This window comes from Protopterus annectens, chromosome 4.part0, assembly GCF_019279795.1.
Source record: "Protopterus annectens isolate FY-2018-M chromosome 4.part0, PAN1.0, whole genome shotgun sequence".
Lineage (NCBI taxonomy): Eukaryota > Metazoa > Chordata > Ceratodontiformes > Protopteridae > Protopterus > Protopterus annectens.
In genome coordinates this window covers 1,054,006,571-1,054,027,091 of record NC_056733.1, presented here as the reverse complement: position 1 = coordinate 1,054,027,091, position 20,521 = coordinate 1,054,006,571, and positions in this window count along the sequence as shown.

The window sequence follows — 20,521 nt, the reverse complement described above, 5'->3', positions numbered from 1 at the left end:
CATACTCACAAGCGAGGAGAGTGTGTTGAGCAGATGGAAAGAGTACTTTGAGGGGCTGTTGAATGAAGAGAATGAGAGAGAGAGAGAGAGAGAGAGAGAGAAAGGTTGGATGATGTGGGTATTGTGAATCAAGACGTGCAATAGATTATCAAGGAGGAAGTAAGGATAGCTATGAAGAGAATTAAGAATGGAAAGGCTATTAGTCCAGATGACATCCCGGTGGAAGCATTGAGGTCTTTATTAGAAATGGCAGTGGCCTTTTTAACCAGATTATTTAATGTAATCTTGGAAAGTGAGAGGATGGGTGGGGGGGGAGGGAGAAAAAGTGCTTGTGTACTGATTATAAGAATAAGGGTGATGTGCAGAGCTGTAGTGACTACAGAGGTATAACACTGATCAATCACAGCATGAAGTTATGGGAAATAGTAGTGGAAGCTAGATTAATAAGGGAGGTGAGGATTACTGATCAGCAGTTTGGTTTCATGCCAGGAAATAGCACTACAGATACAATGTTTGCTCTGAGAGTGTTGATGGAGAAGTACAGAGAATGTCAGAAGGAGTTGCATTGTGTTTTTGTAGACTTAGAGAAGGCATATGACAGGGTGTCTAGAGAGGAGTTGTGGTATTGTATGAGAGAGTCAGGAGTGGCAGAGGAATCTGTAAGAGTGCTACAGGATATGTACAAGGGTAGTGTGACAGCGGTGAGTTCTGCAGTGAAGTGACAGGTGCGTTTAAGGTGGAGGTGGGATTACATCAGGGATCAGCTCTGAGACCTTTCTTATTTGCAGTGGTGATGGACAGGATGACAGACAAGATCAGACAGGAGTCCCCATTGACTGTGATGTTTGCAGATGACATTGTGATCTTTAGTGAGAGTAGGGAACAGGTTGAAGAGACCCTGGAGAGGTGGAGATATGCTCTAGAGAGAAGCAGAATGATGGTCAGTAGGACTAAGACAGAATATATGTGTGTGAATGAGAGGGAGGATAGAGGAATGAGTTTAAATACTTGGGATCAACAGTTCAGAGTAGTGATGGGTGTGGGGTAGAGTTGAAGAAGAGAGTACAGGCAGGATGGGGAGGGTGGAGAAGAGTGTCAGGAGTGATTTGTGACAGACGAGTACCATTAAGAATGAGAGGGAAGGTCTACAAGAAGGTAATGAGACCAGCTATGTTATATGGTTTGGAGACAGTGCCACTGACAAAAAGGCAGGAGTCAGAGCTGGATGTGGCAGAGTTAAAGATGTTAAGATTTGCACTGGGTGTGACGAGGGTGGACAGGATTAGGACTATGTATGTTAGGGGGTCTGCCCAGGTTGGATGGTTTGGAGACAAAGCCAGAGAGTAGCAGAATTATGTAGGTTTGGACATATGCTGAGGAGGGATGCTGAGTCTATTGGGAAAAGGATGGCAAAGATGAAGCTGCCAGGTAAGAGGAAAAGAGGAAGGCCTATGATAATGTGTACGGATGTGGTGATAGAGGACATACAGGTGGTTGGTGTGACAGAGCAAGATGTAGACAGGAGGAAATGGAGATAGATGATCTGCTGTGGTGACCCCTAATGGGAACAGACAAAAGAAAGAGAAGGAGATGTTGTAATGTCAGTCTTCACAGGATGCCAATGATTTGCAAGACATAACACGACTCTATGAGTAAATGACTACAAATATGAGGCACACCTATGGCCAATGTGTATAACACTGGACAGTTGAATGGCATGAGCTCTGTATATCACATGCAGTTCAACACACACATCTGCAACAGTATTTCACTATGCAGATACCCTGTTTAGGTCTCTCACATTTCTGAGACAAGCATGTATATCGTAGTTGTATTCACAATTAACATATGGATATCTACAATGCCCCAGTAGCTTGCTCAGCAGTGTCACAGTCAGTATTGTTCAACACACACTCCAGTATTAGTCATATGTGAGCCATCCTTTCGTGGGGTGACTCAGGGGCCTGAGCTGTGATCTACGTCACTGCAGACAGACCCAGATGCTATGGCCATAGGCTCTGATCAGCAATATATCAGTACAGCAAGTCTTGTTGTGACATATTTGTTGAACTTCCTATTTTCCATTATTACAAACCCCCTACTGCATTCCATTACATGCTTACTTGTTTGACATACCTTTTTTTTCCCAAGTATAGTTGGTTTTATTCCAATATGTGTTGTTGAGTTTCTTTGTCTGTCTGTCTGTCTGTCTGTCTCTCTCTCTCTCTCTCCCAGATGTAGGGTATACATCTGTTTTACATAGGCAGCAGCTTCCCTTTGTGGGTAATGCTCATGAGCAGCTGATGGCCTGTGCACCAATCGGTGTCCCCCACTTGCTATCTGCATGCAGAAGAGCTGTGGTGTTATTCCTATAGCCAATGGCATGGCAACACACTCCTGTAATTGAGTACTTCATGTTGGTGTTGCCCCTTTTCCTTGCCTGTAAGGAGGACTGCATGGAGGTGTGTGAAAAACAGCATTACAGAGGGTAGTTGGAAATACTTCTTACAACGAAAACTATGGAGACAGCCCATCAAACTGGGGGAAAATGTTCCAGGCATAGGGACAGAATATAAGTATTGCTGTTATACAGTTGAATTAATGCTAGTTTAACAGGGTTTGTGTGAACATGGCTCTTCTGCGTGATTTTAAGTCTGACAGTGTTATGTGGTCGACATAACTCTCAACCATAGGGCTATCTGTAGAATGGCCAGACTTTGGACTCTCATGTTCGGTGTGTTCCTCAGGCAGTTTTTGTCTTTGGAAAATCAGTAGCATACTGTGGGGATTGCAGTCAGTAAATGGTATCATCCATTTGTGTTTCTGACTTCATATCCCTCAGAACAGACATGCTACAACAAACCCTGTTACACAAGCAACTGTCTCAGTTTATAACAGCAATATTTCACATATGCCCCTGTTTGTCGGCCTCTGTCCCCCAAGTATGTCAGGCTTTGTCCAGATGTCATGCAGTAAGAGGGTGATAGGTAGAGTATATCATTATTTAGTGCCTTCATTCCTGATACCATCCCAGTGATGTATTAGACTGCCACACATGTTATTTGTAAGAGGCCTTATATATGAGGACAAAACCTGGACATTCTGTGAGACTCCGAACAGTTGGGAGGTCTGTGTATTTCTGGCAATTGTTGACAGACTGTCAGGACTGTGTAGCAGTGTAGTGTGTCAGTCTTATTTGGCCTGTGTAGGGACAGGGGTAGATGTATGTGTTATGGCTCCTTTTCTATCTGCCTGTGCATGCTGCTCCAGTTTCCAGTGGTCTGTCGGCTGTATATGTTTGTAGGGGCAGACTGAGACATGTCCCTTACCACAATAAGGCATCATACTACACTGTGAATTGGGTAAGTGTATCTAGGGGTAGTGTATGAATGGCAAACATGTTGAGATGGTTTTGTTTATACAGTCCTTATACTGTATCGTTCATTTGGCTTACTGGTATGTCACTGTGACTGTGGTGAAATTGGTGAAATTGGTTGTGGGTATGCACTTTCACACTTGTGTCTGTTTTTCAGTGCTGTTACATCACTGTAGTGCCTGATATATTTGCAAATACATGTGTAATTCCTCAAAGCTGATTTGGGTTAGTGGTGTGTCAGTCTGACTGTAGTTTGGACGATGCTTGGTGACATGCTTAGCAGCTGAGTGTAGTTTCCCTAATGTGATGTTATGTCCAGATATTTGTAGGATGTGCTCTTGCCTTACCCCCATAAGTGTTGTGTCTTTCTGACACATCAGTGGGATGATGTGAGGATTTAAGTCACTAACTAGTCAAAAGTAATTGAGTGTTGGACGCCTGCTGTTTCAGTCAATGAATGTTAGGACAGACAGGAGAGTGTTACTACAGCAACTGTGTCAGCTTATCTACTACAGTATTTCAGATGTGTCCCTATTTCCATGGCTTTCTCCCCTGACTTTGTCAGGCATAGTCCAGAATCATTGCAGTAAGGGGTGCTGAGCCTACCTCTCAACTGGCCGGATTGTTTCAGAATGTCCAGGTTTATTGCTCATATTTCTGGTCTGTTCCACAGATTCATTATTTGTATTTACCTGGTAAATCACTGTGATGATCTGGGGATTTCTGTCAATAAATGATGACATACATTTCAATTTTAGAACTCACATCCTTAAGAACATATATGCTGAAACAAACCCTGTCACTCTGACAACATTCTACAGTTATAAGAACAATATTTAAAATATGTCCTTAGTTTTGGCCCATTTTCCTCCCATTTGGACAGCCTTTGGCTAGATTTCTTGCACTAAGAGATTGAGAGGTATGGTTTTGAGGTGTGACTCCACTATATGTTATGAGCATATTTATATATATTTATATAGTTTTTTCCTTTATATATATATATATATATATATATATATATATATATATATATTTTATATGTATATCTGTATTTTTATTATATATATATTTTTCAATATATATGCCTCTCCAGACATATATACATGTGTATATGTATATATACAAAACCTGAATGATTCTACATAATCTTTTCCCTACTGTTGAATGACTTTACTGCATGATATGTTTGAAAAAGCATCGGCAATCCCTACAGCTCAAATGATGTAGTAGCACCTTGCTCTGACTATGGTGTACAAGGCCCTGGGTTTGATACTTGGCAAGGCTGATTATTATGTTGCTAGGCAGAACAGTGTCTGATGGAAACAGAGTGATTAAAGCAGCTGTGTGTGGGTTTGTGTGACAGTAAGCAATGCCAAAACATGATTAAATGTACAGATGCTTAATCTATGTTGGCTTCACGTAGCATTGCGCAAACTTGCTTACTCATGCTTACACTCGTACTAATTTCTTTAAAATAAAAGAAAAAGGGGTGATAGGAAAGTGGTGAAAAAGGGGCATGCAGAGGGAAAAACAATACGAAAGATAGCTAGGGATGTTCAGGATGGGTGTAGTGAATGCTCATAGCTGTCCATTTCTTATACAGCAACAGCTATGCATTTGTACAGAATTTGATGGTGAATTTGGACACTCAACCCCAGAGAGAGGGGTGAGGACAACAGTAATGTGTTGTCAAGCCAATTGGACCAAATTACACATGTCAATTACACATTACAAAGTAGGGACCCTACCTGATGATGTCAGTGACCACATGCTCACCTACATCATTAGACAAAGGCATGACACTACAAATGCCCCCAACTATAGGACCTTTCGATCTAAGAAAAATTTTCAGCCTGCACTATTTCAAACAGAACTTAATGCCTGTGACTAGAACCCTCTAAAAACTCTCCCTCTTGAAGAAGTTGCTAAATATTTCAACAACAAATTCTTAACAATCCTTGACAGACATGCACCTAAACGATCCATTAGAACAAAATCCAAACCTGCCCCATGGCTCTCAAAAGATACCAGACAAAAAATTTTACTTAGAAATAAGTCCTGGACTAAGTGGAGAGCAACCAGAAATACCCCAGATCAACAAACCTTTAGACAGTTGAGAAATGCTACAAAAAAAGCAATTCTCTCTGATAAAAAAAAACTACTTTTGCAAACTGCAGCAAAATCACCACACTAATCCACAAAAGTTCTGGGCAAGCATAAATAACCTCCTTCACCCTGGCCAATCTAGCACTCCTTCCCCTCTAGGGTCAGAAAACAATACCTCCCATCAAACTGCCAATACCTTTAACACTTACTTCACAAATACCATACAATCTCTAGCCAACCAACTAGCAACAGATAACTCTGACCTACCTAACTCCTTACCTCATACTCAGCCTACATTCCAACTAAAACCCATCCCTACCTCCTACATCTATAAACTTATCCACAAACTCAAACAATGTACCCCCTCAGCCGATAACTTGCCATCTGAATACCTTCAGCAAGCTGCCAAAGTAGTTGCCTATCCTATATCCATCCTGATTAACCATACCATAACTGAAGGAACCATTCCAGATCTCTGGAAAATCTCTCATATTATTCATTTACACAAAGGAGGTAACGCTACTGACTATTCTAACTACAGGCCTATAGCTCTCCTTTCTCCAATAGCCAAAATTATGGAAAAATGTATTCACCAACAGCTTATGAACCACTTACTAAAACATAACATTCTAGCTAACTGTCAGCATGGTTTCAGGCCTTATCATAGTACCACCTCAGCTCTCCTATCCTTCACCAACACCATTAATAATAACCGCAATAATAACAGCCTCTCATCAGCACTCTTTCTCGACCTGTCTAAAGCCTTTGATATGATTAACCATCGCCTACTCTTGAATACTCTGTCATCCTTCTCTCTTGACACCAAAGCAATTCTCTGATTTAAGTCCTACCTTAGTAATAGACAGCAAGCAGTCCTTTGGGAAAATCAACTATCTTCTCACCTTCCCATTTCCCTAGGAGTCCCTCAAGGATCCATTCTTGGTCCACTCCTATTCTCATTCTTGGTCCATTCCTATTCTCATTATTCATCAATGACCTTCAAATAGCCATTTCTCTAACCACCTGTATACAATATGCTGATGATTCTACAATCATATGCTCTGCCAGCTCTATATCTGAACTTCAGTCTTTAACCCAAACAGCTTTCAACACTGTAGAGTCATGGTTCTCTAGACGGTGTCTTCTTTTGAACACAACAAAAAACAAGCTACTATTGTTTACTCCAAACACTAAGTCACCCCTCATAAATTTCTCCATTCAGTCTAGCAATGGTACCCTTATATCCCCAGACTTTTCCACCAAACTATTAGGAATTACAATTGATAATAATCTCACCTTTGACATTCACATTAATAACACCATTAAATCTGTTAATAAAAAACTGGGCTCCCTATATCGGATAAAACCTTTCTTGACTCCAACTGCCAGAAAGACTATTGCCCACTCCCACCTAATTTCAACACTACTGTATGCAGCTCCCATATATACTAATCTAAAAAAAAGTAATCTTACCAAACTATCCAACTCCTATAATAGTATTGCGAGATTTGCCACTGGAAACCAATATAGAACTCCCCATTGTCATAACCTTCATCAACTAGACTAGCTGGAACTAAAAAACCTTCTGATACTTTCCCAACTTACCATCACTCATAACATTTTTTATCAACCTAATAATACACCAATACTAAACAACCTTAAATCACCCTATAGGAATCTTGAGTCCTTACGCTCCTCCAATAAACTACTTACTAGGACCACCAAGTCAAACAACTTAGCTGGTGACTCACTATTCTCAAATACCATGGGAAAACAATGGAACCTCTTGCCCTCTGACCTGACCACACTTCCATCCCTCTCTCTCTTCAAGCAAAGTCTTAAGGCATACCTTAAAAATCACTGGCTATGCCCTTGCTGTTACCCAGACTGATCCCCTGGACTTCTCATTGTCATCTCTTGGCCTCCCACTATCCTATACTCTTTCCTATATTTCTCCCCTAAATTAGAAGGTACTTAAGTAATCTCTACTACTTGACAACAATTAGATTCTTGTCTGCTGAGATATCAATGTACCCTTTTGGTAGTATTCCCTGCTTCTTAATTAATATACCCTCCTTTTTTTTTCTCTCCCTTCCTTTTTTTTTCTAATAATATGTCTAGCATATAATCCTTAGGAAAAGTAACTGTCTGCATAAACTAGATTTACCAAAGTTTTAAAGGTATTTTTCTAATAGTGTCTTGTGATTGCCCTAAACTTACATGCTGTAAAATGTTCTGTAAATATATGATGCATCTAGTTTAGTATGTCCTTTTGTCTTCCTAGAATTTATAGCTAATTCCTTTTTGTCTATTTTAAACCTTTTGGTGTGGTGGTAGTATGTTTTACAATTGGAGCTTTTCTCCTCGGGCCTCTGCTGAAAATGGAAATATATCCAGCTGGACTAGCCCGGTTAACAAATGTTAAATAAATGTTAAATAAAAATAAAAATAAAATGTCCAGTTATGTATGGGGCAAATTTTCTTTAAGGTGAGAGTGGGATGTTGGGGAAGGACAGTAGATAAAATTGGGGATGCAAGTTGGGTAGGAAGACCAAGACAGACAAGATAGCAGACAGGGGTGGTATATGATGCATATGGGGGTTAAACACCTTAGACAGGAAGGATGGTTGGGAATTGGATGCCCATGAGCCCCCAAATGGATACAGTGGAAATGAGGTCCCCACCCATGGCCAGTCACCACTGCACCTTCACGGCCCCCAAGGTGTCTGTGCTGGGGCTGGGTAGGAGGGGCAGGCTTACCCTCAAAATGCATCAGGTGGCCCTCAATCTGGTGCAGCTGACCACCAAACTCTTTCTGGATGGCGCTGCACACCAAACCTCATACCTGACTACAGGTGACAGGTTCCTATCCGTGCCAGCTCTTGAGGGGACGGGCCCCATACTTTGAGGTGGTTCCACCCAAAGGTGATGCAGGGCCAGCAGACAAGGTGGTCCCAGGTTGGGTCTCAGATGTGCTGGGGGCTGGTGCCACTGCCGGATGAGGCAGGACAGGCCGATCCACCGGGATCTCCCTTCCCAGACTTGCTATGGTGTTGAGGTTTTACAAAATATGTTGGTTAGTTGTGAACAGCACATTTAAAGATTAGTTATAACAGCATGTATGGGTGTTCCAATTGAGCCTATAAAACAGTTTTGAAACAGTTGCATAGCAAACAGAATACATGCAGAAATGAAACCACAGTCAGTATTATAACATCATGCAGGTTACATTGACAGCAACAGGCCACCAATGATAGTATTTGAATGAGATTCATTAATATTCACACAATTCAATATTTGTAGAAAAATAGGACACGTCCCAACAGAAGGTTTGGAGAAAACATACCCATTGATTATGTGTATTTATTGTTGATGCAGATAGGGTTGGGGGAGAGAGAGGGAAGTCAATTAACAACTGTATACGCTTCGATTGTTCACAACTGTACTGATCATTACTCTACTCATTACTCTCCAGGTATAACCTCACTTTACATCTACCTATGGCCTGGGGTTACAGTGGAAGTGTTGTACACAGTGTATTAATAAAGCCTTCTTACAGCTACTATAAAAGTTTCCTTACCTGGCAGACCTGTGGAGGAAATTTCTGTTAACACTACCTGACTATTTCTACACATATTCACATATTCAGGGGTACATATGTGACACTGAAAGGGGTGCCCTGCACTCATGATGTGTGGGTGTGCTAGTGACATACTCTGCCTGGATTTCTATCCGTCTCCCTGGTTATTAGCAGCAGTCACTACTAGCCATGACAATGTGACACTTGAGGGATATGTATCTGGCCAAGTGGTTGGTGTATGTATGTATGCTGTCATTTGCAGGCATGGAGTTGGACAGTCGAAGTGTTTTACACAGTGTATTCTTACAGCTACTACAACCATTTCCTTACCTGGCAGACCTGTGGAGGAGATTTCTGTTAACACTACATGACTGTTTCTGCACATATTCACATATTCTTGGGTGAAAATATGCATACAGCATACTACCACTTCTGGGATTCGAACCATATATGTTTGTGCAAAAAAAGTACACCAAGGTTGTGTTTCATTACTACAAGCTACTGAAGAACAGCTGTCTTTTGTTTGACTATTTTCTGCCTAATATGCTCGTTGGATGATCTAACCTTGTAATTCTGACATTCATGCATGGCAGATAGTTCTTGTACTGTGTATTGATACTTTGAGATATTACAGTCTGGAAAGCAATGGTTAACACATGGCAATGCTGCAAGGGGTACAGTAAAATACTTTACACATTACTATTCAGAGTTCAGATCTGGGTGCATGGAACCTTTCATGTAGTTTTATATCCTGTTTTACAGCTCCACAATCTTTCTCAGATGATCCTCATTTAATTCATGCTGTCAGAGCCATAGTTGCTGTGCAGAACCTGTACACATTTATATTCCTACCATAACATACCACAGTAAACAAAACAGTCTGCTGTTTAGAATTTTATTAAAGGGTACTCACACTTTTCTTAATGGATATCCTGTACATCATTATTAGTCTAGCTAACATTGTTTATTCATTACACACAATACACACTTTACCTACAGGCAGTAGATAATCTACACCTTTGTATTATTTGGCCTATATACTGCAAACTAGATTTGCACTCACCAGCCTCCCAGCGCAGTCTTAACAACCTGTTGGCATGGGCATCCATGTTCATAGCCCTCTCATCTGCAGCTGTACAGGAGATAAACATTTATGCATACCATTGATCACATACTCAAGCTGGACCTCGGTAAACACTAATTGATACTGATGCTTACACACTGCTAGGACATTCTGTGTCCATGCATCTTGGGTCCACTGGTCCAAGAGCTCCCTCTTCCTATGTTTGAGGTCAGCAAAATGGTGCCAAACCTGCTCACCAGTTCAAGGGATGCCAGTAGCACTGCTGAGATCACGTGCGAGATGGTCCCAGGCCTCCACTTTTGATTGTGAGCCCTGGTGCTGGCCCTGTAGCAGTCTGTCCTCATGGTCTTTCACTAGGATTCCAACCATGACCCTGGACTCCTGGATGCCCCAGCACTGTGCCCAAAAGTGCACACCCTCACCTACGCCAGTCATAGTGCCTGCAAAGATCAGCTACAACTGGTTATGGCTGTATTCCCACCTGCACCATTTAAATAGTGTGATATTCCTGCCCTTTACTGTCATTAGACCATTTTGAAAAGGTTAAGCTCCACTAAGCAGTGCCAAATCCGCTGAGCCAGTTTTAACATTGCTTAAAGGGGAAGTTGTTGAGCAGTGTTTAACAGTGCACAAATCTATTTAGCTGACCTACCTGCTGCTTAGCATTCATGTGTTAGCAATGGTTACACTTGCTAAGCATAGCGGAGCATTGCTAACCATTACTCACTTTTAATTTTTAAATATATCAGAGGACTGATTTTATTTATTAAGTGTATTAGATATACTTTACATGACATCCCTCTATGTGATTTCCTTACATTGGCAAGGGGTGTGACTATACTGTATGGGGCACTTGTGTGTACATAGGTGGTTTCACATGTTATATGCACTCACACTTACATTGTACACCAGCTACACTTCCCTGGTTGACAAAAACACAGTTGCTACATAATTTAAATTTACAAAACTAAATTTAACACTACTTTCCCATAGAAAAATAAGCTGCCTGTCTTGGTACTTGAACCATTAATACCTGCATGTAAAGTCAGGACCCTACCCACCACACTATCCCAGCTTGGAAGGCTCACCTGGATATTTGTATTTATCTCCTATGGGATGTTTAAGCTGTGGTAAGCAGAGGACCATAATGCTCACACCCTCTTAGCTACGTTTAAACATTCCTTAGCCTAGAAAAAAAATATAATATTATTATTATATCATTATGTTATTTAAGTGAGTATTGTCGTGTTCTGACAAGTCATTGAGGACTGCAATCGGGAAATAATGGCATACATTTGGCTTTCAGGTTCTATCCTTCAGAGATTCCTGCTAATACATATCCTGTTTTCTATCAACTAAACTTTCTAAGTGTGTGAGGGCAATTTTTCAGAAGTGTCCCTAATTTTATTGCTTTTCTCCACATTATTTGTGCCTATGTCCACATTAAATGCTTGTCAGGGAATATTGGCACACATTTGCTTTCAGACTTCTATCCTTCAGTAATGCATGCTAGTGCATGACCTGTTTTCTATCAACTTTCTAAATTTGTGAGGGCAATATGTATGATTTGTCCCTTTTCAGGGATTTATTCCCCATTATTTGTGCATTTGCACACATTTCCTGCTTTAGCAGGTTGCAGAGGTATCGTACGGCACTTTTACAATGCAGGGGGTGTGTCACAGAACCTGTCACACACCCCCTGCATTGCTTTCCTGATGCTGTGTGTGTTTCAGTCTCTGCGGACACTGAAATGATCATTTATTTAATTTCAGTGTCCACGGACAGTGAAATACTTGGATAATATTAGAGTAATTCTCTAATATTATGCCAGATTCTATTAGAAAGTGCTGTACGGCACTTTCTGAGTGCAGGGTAAGTGTTCTATGTCCATGCACTACTTGAACATACCCCCTGCAGTCATTCACAGTTCATGTATATGTAGGTTGAACAGCAGCACGTCTTCATTAATATGCAAGGTGGGCTGCTGTGCTATACAGACACGGACCACTCCATGCAGGAATAGTGCTATTCTTGCACAGAGTTTATTGAATCCCAGGGACAGTCATTTTAATAGAACTTTAGTAGCTTTCATGATGTACTAAAGATGGAGATAAATGGTTTGTGACATCACAAAGTGCAGCTGAATATTGATGATACCCTTGCAAACAGATAAAGAAACATAAACGAAAAGGGGAAGCTCCACAAGAGTATCCAAGACGGCAGGCTCAAGCAATGTAGTGTTACATCCAATACAGGCAAAAGAGATTGGTGCGACCAAATCCACGAAGCTCCTCCAGTAATAAAAACACTTTATTACACACGAAATAAACAAGGCAAACAGTAGGAAGATGCAAATAGCGTTAAACACTAAAGCTACTAAAGCCAGCGTTTTTCGTTCGATACTCTGACCGAACTTCCTCAGACAAAATGCAAAGCTGTGTAAAACCATTCGGTTTAAATGTTTAAATGCTTAAACACACCTCCTAATTTAGTTACATCAGTTCCTGCGGAAGTAAATAAATAAGTATATTCACCACATGGACTGCATATAATGTTCTTTAAAACAAAAAAATAAAATAAAATAAAATATAAGACACAAAATAAAATACAATATAAAATACATTATTAAATATATTATTAAATATATTGTAAAAAGCATAAAGGCAAGCTTAGCTAAACACAGGGAACCTCAAAGTGGCCAAGAAATACCTATATCTTAAACAGTCTATAATTTAATATTATGTGATAATAACCTATCAAACCCATTTATTCCATCAAGAAACTTATATGATCATATAAATTAAAAAACTGCAAGAGTAATACAAATAACAATAAGAATAAAAATATAAGAAATATAGAAAACAAAAATATGGAAATATAAAGGACATAACTTTAGACAAAATCATGTGTATAATATGATTATAATATATAAGTAATATAAAAAATCTAATTCATTCTAAAAATTCATTAATTTGCACCCTGTCCTAAACCAGACAAAGTATAAATATATGTCTAGTTTATACAAATATTAGGAAGAAATAGCCCTTACATAGCTTATATCATGCTAACTATTTCAAGAAAAGATGAATTAAGGGGAAGTATGATAGTATATTATATCGGTCACCTACCTACCAACAGATTAATAGGCAGAATTGGCTATAGACCAGGAAAAATATCTTACAAAGTGTAAAATACTGTTATTACATGAACCAGGGAATTCTTCATCTCCAGAGGCTGTTCAATTTTAATAAACACATAATTGAACAAGCCTCATTAATACCTGGCGTTTTATAAGCCATCAGGCGTATCTGCCAACTAAGTTCCTTCTTTTCAAGTTGTAACTTAAATAAATTATCATTGTTAAAACTGTAATTCTCAATCTGTATCTGGTCAATCACCATAAAGTCAAATACGTGCCCCTCATGTCCGTTACAATGCCTAGCAAGGGCGTTATCATCTTTCTTTGTGTTAATAGCATAACAGTGTTCGTATACCCTGTCTTTCAAACGCCTATCTGTTTTACCTACATAGAAGGCGGGGCATTGTTTACACTGCGCCAAATACACCACTCGTCTACTGTTACAATTAAATTTATTCTTAATCACGTATGTGTCAACACCCACCGTGAATGAATCTTTTGTGTTAATATGGGTGCAGTGTCTACATGCCCCGCACTTCCTGGTCCCTCCCTTCAACTTGGATTTCCATGGTTTCTTTTCCAGGAGTTGTTTCATGTTCTTACCCCTTCTAAAGATGATAGTAGGTCCTACTTCATAAACAGATTTTAGTACAGTGTCCAAAGACAAGCAAAACCAATATTTACTGAGAACTTTTGAAATATTGTAAGCTTCTGGACAAAAAGTAAAGATAAATGAGACCATATAGTTCTTATCCCCCCCCGGCTGACACGTCAGTTGTTACTCCTTGATTGTTACAGGCTGCTACCCTTAAAATATCATCCTCATTTTCATGATGGTCAACTGGGATGGTGGGCAAGGTTTTCTGTTGCAATATTGGTTTATAAACCCCTCGTTCCCTTTTATCAATAACTTCCTTAAAGATAGCCTCCAGGAATGAACGAGGGTATGCCCTATGTTGAAACATTCGATAAACATTCTCACATTCAATAACAAAGTCCTCTTCTAAGCTAGTCATTCTGGCCACCCTTACCAGTTGGCCCTTGACCACTGATTTTTTCTGATGTTTAGGGTGGGAACTTGAAAAATGTAAATATGTATTAGAGAATGTGTTTTTCCTGTAGACTTTAGATGTATAACACCCTTGCTGTTTACTAAGGGCGACATCCAGGAAACAAATGTTATTTGTTTGGAAGTTCATAGTAAATCTAAGGAACCCTGTTGTAGAGTTGAAAAAGTCAACTAGTTCCTTTGCTACAACCTCGTCACCACTAAATAAAATGAAAATGTCATCCAAGTATCGCTTATATAAATGAATACGTGGCTTCCATACACTGTTCAGTACATATGAGGTCTCCCAGTGTGCCATTACTAAGTTAGCAAAACTTGCGCCCACTGGTGACCCCATAGCCACTCCAATCTTCTGTAGGTACAATTTGTCCTCAAAGGCTACATAATTGTTCTTCAAGATTATGTCCAGAAGTTGTTCGACAAGGTTACATTGGTCACTACTAGCCCCCTTTGACCCTATGTATTCCACCACCCACTGGATACCTAGGTCTTGGGGGATACTAGAGTAGAGATCACATACATCTACTGTCAAAAAATTTAGTGAACAATCAAACCCTATTACTTGCATACTCTCGAGGAATGACCATGAGTCTTTTAATATTTGAGTTTCCTTTGTCACATATTCCTTAAGAATTAAATCAACAAATTTTGCAGCTGGGTACGTAACTGATTGACGTGCGTCGACAAGTGTCCTAAAAGGGGGGTTATTCAAATCTTTATGAAGTTTTGGGATCCCAAATTTTTGGGATCCGAGGGGCTAACATATTTAAGTACTGATTTTGCTCACTGTTAGTAAGACCATCAATAAAGAGGTCACCTAAATTTAACTTAACCTGATGGTACGCTTGGTTAACCTGGTTCTTACTTACTATCTCGTAAGTATCCTTTTCAAGTAACTTATACATAATCTTCGCATAGTCCACATTATACACAATAGCTAATCCCCCACCCTTGTCCGGTTTCATTATTCTCACTGGTAGATTCCTAAACAGGGTTAGTAAATGTTTATCGTCCTTAGAAATATTGGACTGATCGTTATAACGTGCTCGAGCAACTATTTCCCTAAATTCTAATTCACATAGTTGTTCGAATAAAACCAGTGAGTTATTCAAGGGTGGGTTGAAGCTACTAGGGACACGTAATGATTCAATATGTGAATTCAAATCTCCAAAAATCATATTTAGGTTCAGCTTCCTAAGGAACATTTTAAAATCAATTAACAATTCCACTATATTACAATGTTGTGAAGGTACAAAAGAAAGCCCTTTAGCAAAAAGTTCAACCAATTTGCTGTCCACAAAGCATTCAGTATAGTTATAAATTTTAAAATCAGCATCTTTATTTGTCACTATTTCAAATAGTGTCAGTCCCACTGGTTGTTGTTGCTCCGTGTGTTGTAATGTCTCCTCGGGGGGGCTGGGGGTCGGGGTAGCCAATTCCTTCCCCTCCCCCTCCCCCCTCTGGAGTTTTTTTGTGGGGGTTGGAGTGACCACTCATTCCCCTCAACATTCTCAAAGGTTGTCTCTGGAGCATTAAGATTATCAACCCCTCCTTCCTGTTCTTCGTCATCAAAGTTCGTATCTGTATTAGGGTTACGTTGGTAATTACCATGGCCAGGGGTGTGCCCTGTAGTTGAATGGTTGTGCCTAACAGGTACAGGGTACTGCTGTCTTTGCTGTGTTTGTCGTGGTTGCAAACCAGAAGGCTTGGGAAATGCCAGTCCTTCCTTATAGGCCTTAAGGTCTCTTTCAAGTTTTTTAATTTTGACTGCTTTCAGTTTAAACATTTGTTGGGAAATGCTAGTTAAAGTTCTTTTAAATTCAAATTCATACCTATGGAAGTCCAAGTCACTCTTAATGTCTCTTTCCAGTAATGTTGTTTCATTGGTTAGACAGTCCAGTTCGATTTGGTAGTGTTTGACCATGCATTTGAGAATTTCAAGTCCATGGTTATTAAATAAGTCAACTAGTTCGTTGTAAAAGTCAGATCCAAATTCTAGACCATTTGGGTACACAAATAGTCTAAGACCTTTCGGAATTATCTTCTCCCTAATGCACTTATTTAAATAATTTAATTCAAGTTGTTTTTTCTTCATTTTAAAAAGTTTATTGTCAAAACTTTTCAATTTCTCAACTAAGGAAGATTCACTTACTAGTTCAGTGGGGACCTGTGTTGTACTCTCCAAATCTTCCAAATTGAGTTCGTCATTAAGCCAGTTCCGTGGGTCGAAGGTGCTATCAAATGCTATTTCAGACCTCCCAGTGTTTGTCCTAACGGCCCCACTTGATTGAATATTTTGCTGTTGCTGTCGAGAAGTTCCCTGTATTTGGTTCGGACTCCGTAAGTCATGACGAACAGAATTGGAGCTCTGTTGGCCCCCGAAGTTAGCATTCTCCACCTTTTCCGAAAGCCGGTCTAATCGTGTGTTAATAAGTTCCAATAACTGGGTTAAATTCCCTTGCGAAAGGTTACCTTGTGTAAGGTTTGTGCCATCTTCCGTATCCGCCATCCTGATACGTGCGAACTACCCCTTAAGATAAACTCAGAACCAGCAGAAATTGTGCAAACAACAAACGGAAGAACGAAAACGAAAAGGGGAAGCTCCACAAGAGTATCCAAGGCGGCAGGCTCAAGCAATGTAATGTTACATCCAATACAGGCAAAAGAAATTGGTGCGACCAAATCCACGAAGCTCCTCCAGTAATAAAAACACTTTATTACACACGAAATAAACAAGGCAAACAGTAGGAAGATGCAAATAGCGTTAAACACTAAAGCTACTAAAGCCAGCGTTTTTCGTTCGATACTCTGACCGAACTTCCTCAGACAAAATGCAAAGCTGTGTAAAACCATTCGGTTTATGTCCTTTATATTTCCATATTTTTGTTTTCTATATTTCTTATATTTTTATTCTTATTGTTATTTGTATTACTCTTGCAGTTTTTTAATTTATATGATCATATAAGTTTCTTGATGGAATAAATGGGTTTGATAGGTTATTATCACATAATATTAAATTATAGACTGTTTAAGATATAGGTATTTCTTGGCCACTTTGAGGTTCCCTGTGTTTAGCTAAGCTTGCCTTTATGCTTTTTACAATATATTTAATAATATATTTAATAATGTATTTTATATTGTATTTTATTTTGTGTCTTATATTTTATTTTATTTTATTTTTTTGTTTTAAAGAACATTATATGCAGTCCATGTGGTGAATATACTTATTTATTTACTTCCGCAGGAACTGATGTAACTAAATTAGGAGGTGTGTTTAAGCATTTAAACATTTAAACCGAATGGTTTTACACAGCTTTGCATTTTGTCTGAGGAAGTTCGGTCAGAGTATCGAACGAAAAACGCTGGCTTTAGTAGCTTTAGTGTTTAACGCTATTTGCATCTTCCTACTGTTTGCCTTGTTTATTTCGTGTGTAATAAAGTGTTTTTATTACTGGAGGAGCTTCGTGGATTTGGTCGCACCAATCTCTTTTGCCTGTATTGGATGTAACACTACATTGCTTGAGCCTGCCGTCTTGGATACTCTTGTGGAGCTTCCCCTTTTCGTTTTTGTTCTTCCGTTTGTTGTCTGCACAATTTCTGCAGATAAAGAAACATGTCAACAGGGTGTACCGAATGTGTGTTTTTAACTCTTACGTCACTTATGTTCATAAATTCAAAGGGACTTATTTGGTTATTGATCCACAAGGATTCTTAGAAGCCTTTCCCTACAATCCCATTTTTTTTAGCCTTTGTAGTTTGAGTACAAGTAACCCAGAGAAGGGTACAACATTAACATGTTAGCCCTATCCATAAGAGACAAGGGTGGAAAAACAGGAATAAATTTATAATTTCCTATCCATTCTTCCAGATTACACATGAATAGAGTAAGGAAAGTGCTTTACTTTATGTGGCGAGGAAGATATTTCCAAGGAAGTGTCATTCTTTGCAATACATAAATGTCCCTCCAGCTTGTCCTATTTACATTGTAGAATAGATTACAATCTATTGAGTAGGTGCTTATGCCGTCATCGTATTTGCAGATTTGCAGTACAACTGAGTTGATAGGGTCTGTCGAGGCTGTCTACATGAGGCAGACATTGCCCCTAAAAAGCCTTTATGATACCAAGACAAAGGGACAAGGCTATGACATAGTCATTGCAGTTTTTATGACTTAGGTTCTTGGTCTTCTTGCTGAGAAAACATTTTAGTCATTCAAGTTGTGTTAAGTGTTTGGACAGGTACATACAGAAGGGTAATTATACTCCATGATCAAACTAAGAAGTGTCAAATCACATCTCTAGAGCTAGACATAATACCTTTATTAAGAAGCTGCACAGTGAAAAAGGACTTTCTTATAATAGTTGATTCATGGCCATCAAAGGACAGTTTGTTACCTACATAGGTTCCCAGGTCCATAACTACTGGGTTAATTTTCATGGGTGAGTTGTTGATGTGATATTTAAAAGAGACATCATGATTGTAGAAAGATACTATTATATATTTTTGGTATTTAGTTTTACTCTATGGCTATGACACCATTTTTTGCTTGAGAAAGACCCTCTTGGTATCCTCTGGAGAGTTTATGATGGCACTAAGTTTACAGTTATCTGCAGATTTGGTCAATCATAAACCCTTAACATTAGCTTTGACCTCCAAGAAGTAAATGCCAAATAGGAGTGGCCCATGGACTGAAATCTAGGGTACACCTCTAGTGACAGGTCTTTTGGATGAAGTAGAGACACCTAACCTAACTTCCGGGGTTCTATTTGTGAGGCAATTTGCTATCCTATTAGTTGCATAGGAATTAACATTTAGCTCAGAGAAGTTATCAACAATGCATGTGGGAGTGTATTGAACTTGGCTCCCTGTTGAAATGTCAACATTCAAAATGCTGAGTGCTGACAAGCAGGAAAATAAAGATCAAAAATACAGGAGAAGAGAAAATCTTTATTTCAGGGAGGGAAGTCCTCCATACCAGCTCTGAGATCACTATACTTCAAAGGAAAGGGAATACTCCAAAATGGCAATGTCACACTTAGTATATGTTTCTTCAGCCATTCAGTCTCCATGATTTAGGACTCACTTTAGTTGTTCTCGATATTTCAAACATTTCAACATTTCAAATGGTTACTGTTGAAATTCTTTGTGAGGACTAGATATGTGGTATGTATACATTTTCCCTTATCCATTGCTTCAGTAATGTTTTTGAAAAAGTGAGCCATATTAAACAAGCACTAAACTGGCCTGGATCAAGAATTTGTAAGTTATCTAAGTCCTTATTTATTACTGCCATAATGATCCTCTCCTTAGTCTTATAGAGAAGACTGGTCAGACGTATGGGTCTATAATTACTCCTTTCCATTGATGCCCTATCTTTGTGTAGGGCATTGACTATTGCTCTTCTCCAACCACCTGGCACAAAGTCATTTGGGAGGTTGTTATTGAATAGCATTTGAGGGGAGGGGGTGACATGTCCTTTTTCAAGCTGGCAGATAGGTAGTCTGGCATGTTCTCTGTCCCCATATGATCAGTGATCCTGGCCTTGAAAAATGCTTTGAGGACTTGTTCTTGGGAGATTTGAGGGGTTGGGTGTATAGGCAAGTATCTGATTAGGGAATGTAGGGGGGAGGGATGAAGTTAGAGCTAACTTTATCTGCTAGTAGACTGGCTATGTCATCTGGGTCTGTGTATGTGATATCATTCACTATTAGCTCTGTGTAGTTCTAGGACCTGTTTCTGAAGTTCCTAACATAGTTAAAGAAGGATTTATGAGCTGTCTTTTGCCTGGATGACTATCTTTACCTCATATCTTGCTTTGGTTGACTTGAATGGAGTTCTTTGTTAAGTTTATCAAGAGTGTTTTTTATCTTAAGAGTTACATTTATTACTGCATGCTATGAGTTTTTTTCTTTTATTTAGAGCTTATTTATATTTACGTTCTACCATACAGGCTTATTTTTAAATTTGGCATTGTATTTACTTTAAGGGGACTGGAGCATCTGCCCGGCTATTCATATGTGCATAGTACCTACCTATGAACCTTGATAATTTGATAATAAAGGATTCTGCATATGCAATGGTCATCGGATTGGAGGGAGATGTTGAATTTAGACAGATCTCTACTCAGTTTAAGTAGATTAGCATTTATATAATGTCTGAATACTGAG